This window comes from Bufo bufo, chromosome 3, assembly GCF_905171765.1.
Source record: "Bufo bufo chromosome 3, aBufBuf1.1, whole genome shotgun sequence".
NCBI classification, from domain to species: Eukaryota; Metazoa; Chordata; class Amphibia; order Anura; family Bufonidae; genus Bufo; species Bufo bufo.
Window position 1 is genome coordinate 636,432,998 of NC_053391.1, and position 7,300 is coordinate 636,440,297.

The window sequence follows — 7,300 nt, forward strand, 5'->3', positions numbered from 1 at the left end:
ATCATCGGATCCAGGGATGCAAGTACCAACATGCATGCTGAGCCCACTATATACTTCTCCTGGAGCCAAGTGGCTACTGGTAGATGCTATATAAGCAGACTCAGTTTTATACTGACTTTAAAACCAGCCTCCAGGACAGATTGACTGGTCAGGTGTGCATGACTGCATGGAGATCGCCACGCCTCCAATATATACTGCAAAGAAAAAATGTGGGTATTGTATTTTGCGTTTGTATATGTATTTCGCCATAGCGATGTGCACCTGCATACAGGGTTGTGCTGACTGAATCACCCACATTTTTTCTTTGTAGTATATATTGGAGGCGTGGCGATCTCCATGCAGTCATGCACACCTGACCAGTCAATCTGTCCTGGAGGCTGATTTTAAAGTCAGTATAAAACTGAGTCTGCTTATATAGCACCTACCAGTAGCCATTTGGCTCCAGGAGAAGTATATAGTGGGCTCAGCATGCATGTTGGTACTTGCATCCCTGGATCCGATGAAAGCTGTAATGACACCGGACGGGGTTAAAAGCAGAGTGTGCTTGGCGTGCATGCTGCACCTGCATTCCCTGGACTTTGTGTGGCTGTCATGGCCCATAAACAGGTAGGAACTAGTGTTAGGGACCACTCCATAGAGGCGACCTTGACGTGGTGAGTGGCTTATTACGCCTTGGCCAAAATGTACAATAATGCCTCATCCAGCATAGAGGCAGGGCAGAATGTTGGTTGCAGAGTGCTATTGCATTTGTATTTTGCGTTTGTATATGTATTTCGCCATAGCGATGTGCACCTGCATACAGGGTTGTGCTGACTGAATCACCCACATTTTTTCTTTGTAGTATATATTGGAGGCGTGGCGATCTCCATGCAGTCATGCACACCTGACCAGTCAATCTGTCCTGGAGGCTGGTTTTAAAGTCAGTATGAAACTGAGTCTGCTTATATAGCACCTACCAGTAGCCATTTAGCTCCAGGAGAAGTATATAGTGGGCTCAGCGTGCATGTTGGTACTTGCTTCCCTGGATCCAATGAAAGCTGTAATGGCACTGGACGGGGTTAAAAGCAGAGTGTGCTTGGCGTGCATGCTGCACCTGCATTCCCTGGACTTTGAGTGGCTGTCATGGCCCATAAACAGGTAGGAACTAGTGTTAGGGACCACTCCATAGAGGCGACCTTGACGTGGTGAGTGGCTTATTACGCTTTGGCCAAAATGTACACCAATGCTTTATCCAGCATAGCGGCAGGGCAGAATGCTGGTTGCAGAGTGCTATTGCATTTGTATTTTGCGTTTGTATATGTATTTCGCCATAGCGATGTGCACCTGCATACAGGGTTGTGCTGACTGAATCACCCACATTTTTTCTTTGTAGTATATATTGGAGGCGTGGCGATCTCCATGCAGTCATGCACACCTGACCAGTCAATCTGTCCTGGAGGCTGGTTTTAAAGTCAGTATAAAACTGAGTCTGCTTATATAGCACCTACCAGTAGCCATTTGGCTCCAGGAGAAGTATATAGTGGGCTCAGCATGCATGTTGGTACTTGCATCCCTGGATCCGATGAAAGCTGTAATGGCACCGGACGGGGTTAAAAGCAGAGTGTGCTTGGCGTGCATGCTGCACCTGCATTCCCTGGACTTTGTGTGGCTGTCATGGCCCATAAACAGGTAGGAACTAGTGTTAGGGACCACTCCATAGAGGCGACCTTGACGTGGTGAGTGGCTTATTACGCTTTGGCCAAAATGTACACCAATGCCTCATCCAGCATAGAGGCAGGGCAGAATGCTGGTTGCAGAGTGCTATTCCATTTGTATTTTTCGTTTGTATAAGTATAGGATATAGCCGCACCATATATTTCAAAAAGTCACGTTGCCATTATCATCTCTGTGTAAGGTATAGTTCACAGATGCTTAACAGTGGGGGAATTAAGCTCTAGGTGGCGTCCCACCTGTTTGGAGCTATATTATTCCCTTACCTCCAAGTCAGTGTGCGGCTTGCTCCTCTGAACTCCGCCGCTTCAGCGTCCCTCGTGCTTCAATCCTGGCTTGCTCCAGTCACATGAGAGTAGATTCGCCAGACTCCAAGTGTTCTTTGGAGCAGTTGTTTACGAGGGGACAGATCAGTTTCCTAATCGGCAGGCGGCAGATAAGTAAGCGATCTTCAGCGTACGCAGAGACAATGGTGTTACAAAGTCCAGATTCCCTCCAGACGCGTTTCGAAGTCCTATAGTCCTATAAGTCCTTCCTCAGTGGCAACCTGGCACATATCGCAACACCTTTTTTGTACCTTATTTCCTAATTGGATCCAGTTATAGCCAAATCCTGACCTGGAACATACCAATAGCTGCAACAGAATCCCGGCCCGGATTGTGATGCAAAGAACAATCTGATTGCATAGTAATTAATGTTCAAATACGATTATTTAGACTTATTCTGTCTCTTTATATCATATAGATATCATGTAGATATATTATGAGTATATTTCATTAGTCTCTTACTTCCAAATTTAAAAACAAAAACAAAACAAAAAACCCTGATTGCTATAATGATGCGGTTTCTGTGCGTTTTTTCCCCCATCAATGCGTTTTTTCCTTTATTGCTGCTAGAATATAATTATTAATAACTGGAATAAAGGGTTTTGGAGTAGCTCTATTCTTTTCTGATATATATCCTTCTTTCTCTTTTTCTATACCCTATTTAAACTTATGAACATCTATAAAAGGATCTAAAGTCAATACAAAGCATCTAAAATCAGTATAAAAAAGATATATGAAAAATACAAGATAAAACTGTAAAAATGTAAGAGAACATACACAAGACATGACGAACACGAGGTTGTGGTTGAATCAGAGATGGATACCCTCCACCAAGGCGCCGTCGGACATACGTAAAAAATACCATCCGACCGCGCATCAGTGGGTGGCATCCACTCCAGAACTATTCAAGATTATAAAAAGCCAAAGATTTCCAACTTGGCATTTAGTCCAAATGGGATAAGGGTATTCAACTCAAAGATCCATCTCGATTCAATCCTAGACATTTTATCAATATGGTTCCCACCTCTCCAGTCCATTTCCACCTTCTCTATTGCAGCAAAGCTTAGGTTTTTAACTTGTTGGTCATGATGTTCCTTAAAATGTCTTGAGAGTGGGTGATCCATATACCCTTTCCTAATATTATTGAGATGTTCCGCAATACTTTTCTTTAACGTCCTTTTAGTCCTTCCCACATATATTTTGTTACACGGACATCTTATTATGTAGATAACACTTGTAGTACTGCATGTAAGATATTCCCTTATTTTATGTGTGAATTGGTTTACCGGAGATATTAATTCTGATGTTTTACGCGGAAAACATGTTGACCGGCAATTGATGCACATACCGCATCTGTAGAAGCCTTGGATCTCTACCATTTTTTGTATTGTAGGTCTGTTGGTTTGCTTTACTTTTGTTGTAGGGGCTATCTTCAATTCCAAATTTGGTGCTTTTTTTATACACTATTTGTGGTATAGTGGGGATAAATGAACCTATCACCTTATCTCCCTTCAGAAAGTGCCAATGCTTCTTAATTATTTGTTGGATTTTTCTGTACTGTACATTAAAAGGTACTACTATTCTCATGGTTTTCTCATCCCTATTTATTCTCTTGGATTGTGCTGATTCAAAAAACGATTATCTATCCAATTGCCGTATTTTCGCTAGGGATGCATCTACAAGGGTTTGGGGATATTGCTTAGTTAAAAATTGTTCCTTCATTCTCCCTGCCTCTTAAAATTTTTCATCTCTGGTACAATTGCGATTGATACGCCGAAATTGTCCATAAGGTATATTTAGCAGCCACCTTGGTAGATGGCCGCTGGAATAAAACCATTTTTGGCTACATCTTTCTGAAATGTATTACAAATTACATTTTCGCCCTCAATGTGAATATTCAAATCCAGAAATTCTATATTTTCAACATAAATATTTGAGGAAAGATGTATATTCCTATCATTTTTATTTAATGATTCTATGAAGGAAACTAAGGAATCTTGATCCCCATTCCACACTAAAATAATATCGTCTATATACCTATACCATAGCACCAGGTCCGCCCCTAGTTTTGGCACAATGCAACTCTCCTCCCAATCAGCCATGAAGAGGTTTGCATAGCTCGGGGCGAACCTGGTGCATGTGTTTGTACATTTCTGTACAAAAAAATTTGACCCAAAATAGAAATAATTGTGAGATAGGATAAAATTCACACTTTCTTCCAGAAATTCAATTTGTTCCCTCTTCATATTCGTGCCTCGAATATATGTCTTCATATTTTTTACTGTCGGCTGAAGATGTCCATCATGTTCGTCATGTTTTGTGTATGTTCTCTTACATTTTTACAGTTTTTTATCTTATATTTTTCATATATCTTTTTTATACTGATTTTAGATGCTTTATATTGACTTTAGATCCTTTTATAGATGTTCATAAGTTTAAATAGGGTATAGAAAAAGAGAAAGGAGGAAATAAGGTACAAAAAAGGTGTTAAGATATGTGCCAGGTTACCACTGAGGAAGAAGTCAGTCACCTATAGGACTTCGAAACGCATCTAGGAGGAATCTGGACTTTGCAACACCATTGTCTCGGCGTACACTGAAGATCGCTTACTTATCTGCCGCCTGCCGATTAGGAAACTGATCCATCCCCTTGTAAACAACTGCTCCAAAGAACACTTGGAGTCGGATGGCGAATCTACTCTCACGTGATTGGAGCAAGCCAGGATTGAAGCACGAAGGACGCTGAAGCGGCGGCGTTCAGAGGAGCAAGCCGCACACTGACTTGGAGGTAAGGGAATAATATAGCTCCAAACAGGTGGGACACCACCTAGAGCTGAATTCCCCCACTGTTAAGCATCTGTGAACTATACCTTACACAGAGATGATAATGGCAACGTGACTTTTTGAAACATATGGTGCGGCTATACTTACCATTCAAACTGACTACCTGAACTTAATCCTATGTGAAGCTGATTGATCTATAGATGCGCAATATTTGCAACCCGGTATACCCGAGTTACTCATGGTGGCTACTATTTAGTCCTATTTTAAACTATATATTCCTAATTACGTCATTTTAGTGGTGTTATAAAATATTATAGTATGGTTTTTATGGCTGAAATTTATGGTTTTTATTACTTAGTTATGATATATGAATTAATAAATCAATTGTTGAAGCTGACTCTTCAGATATACGAGTGCCATATCTTATCATTTTCTGGTGTTTGGAGCCAACACCTTTAAGATATTGAGCACCTTCCCATCCTACCTGTAGATAGAGCCACCTCATTTAATTACTTTTTCTTTTCTTCTCTCAGATTTAAGTCCTCCTCTGTTCAGTTATTCCACAAAACATCTCCATAAGCGATTCGTTTTTTGCAGATCGGAAACAGTAACTTATCACCAAACATGAGCAATATGGGCTTGGCATAGCATTTCTACAGTTTGGATCCGCAAAATATGGATGTGTTGCGTATTTTTTGTGGACCCATTGACTTGAATGGATCCTTGGACCGTGATTTGCAGACAATAGGACATGCACTACTTTTTTGGGGTACGGAAATTGAATGCACATGGAGTACCTTCCGCTGTTTTTGCAACCTCAATGAAGTGAATGGTTCTGCATACGGTCCACAAAAATACAGAATGGAAGGGGAAAGTGACTATGTTCGTGCGCATGAGCCCTTGAGCGGATGCTACCTTTTTTTTTTATCTTGATTAGCGATCACACTCAGTTTTTCCAAGGCGAACTGATTCAGTAAAATATCTGACCTTTAAAAAGAGGACCTTTCACCGATTATTACACTATGAATTAACTATACAGACATGTAGAGCGGCGCCCGGGGATCTCACTGCACTTATTATCCCCGGGCGCCGCTCCGTTCTCCCGTTATGCCCTCCGGTATCTCCGCTCACTAAGTTATAGTATGCAGAGATTCCAGTCACTAAGTTATGGTAGGCGGAGTCTGCCCTTGTTCTGCTCTGGCCAATCGCAGCGCAGAGCTCACAGCCTGAGAGGTTATTTTCTCCCAGGCTGTGAGCTCTGCAATGCAATTGGCCAGCGCTACAGAAGAACAATGGCAGACTCCGCCTACCATAACTTAGTGAACAGAGATACCGGAGGGCATAGCAGGAGAACGGAGCGGCGCCCGGGGATAATAGTAAGTGCAGTGAGATCCCCGGGTGCCGTTTTAAGTGTCTGTATAGTTAGTTCATAGTGTAATAATCGGTGAAAGGTCCTCTAAAAAAAAAGTGCAGGTACCACCCCCCCCCCCCCCAACTGGTTACCTCCCCTCTGTACCCTTACTGTAGACTGCTAGCAATTCATTCATAACTCCTAGTAGAAATAATACAGGACTGGCACAACAGAGCCATAAGAATAGATGTTCCTGAATTGTAATTACACAGGGGATGAATTAAAACAGGCATGTCAGGAGAAGTGAAAGGTCCTCTTTAAAGACTATGGACACCTCTGGGGCAATTTAACATTGCTTTTTACTTATATTGGGCTGGCATCTGCAGACTATTGCTTTCTGCTTCACACAATTTGTCAGAGAGCTGCCCCATTGACTGAATCTGTACTTTCCTGACAACTCAAACACCCATTCTAACTAAAATATCAGTTTGATAAATTAGCTGAATGTTTACGAGCAGTCAGGAGTTCAGAGATAACGTTCAGACAGTTGGAGCAGTTTTCTGACTGATTCAGCGCGCAGGACAGAGCAAGTCTGTAGATACACTAAAACTGAAAGCTGTAGAGGTGTGCATAGCCTTTAAATCATTGTAGAAATTGCACTTTACATGCCAAATGCTTATGAAGACTTATCTTCATCTGAGTAACACTTCAGCAACATAAATGCTTTTAACCCCTTGAAGAGCAGAATTGCTTGATCATTCATCTTTGTATTTGAGCAGTTGTAACTTTTTGGTCCATGCAGCTTTCAAAGAAATTTTTTGTGAGATTTTTTTTATTTTGTCAAAAATGCTGGAAAAAGGAATCTCTGCTTCAAATGACTATCATAAATGCTATAGATTTATTGTACAAGCCGTTACTCACGAAAGCACCGTTCACCGTTTTGGGACTTATGTAAATTATGTTTACCCATTACAAAAAATAAAATGTAAATCTTGTTTTATTGATATTTATCCTACAGTTTTTTTGACTTTTGTTTATTAAGTAATGTGCTGCTGTATATCTAGTTAGTACTAATGCTAACAGACTAGTGCTGGGCAATTAGTAGAAAAACAGCCTGTTTAATCAACATA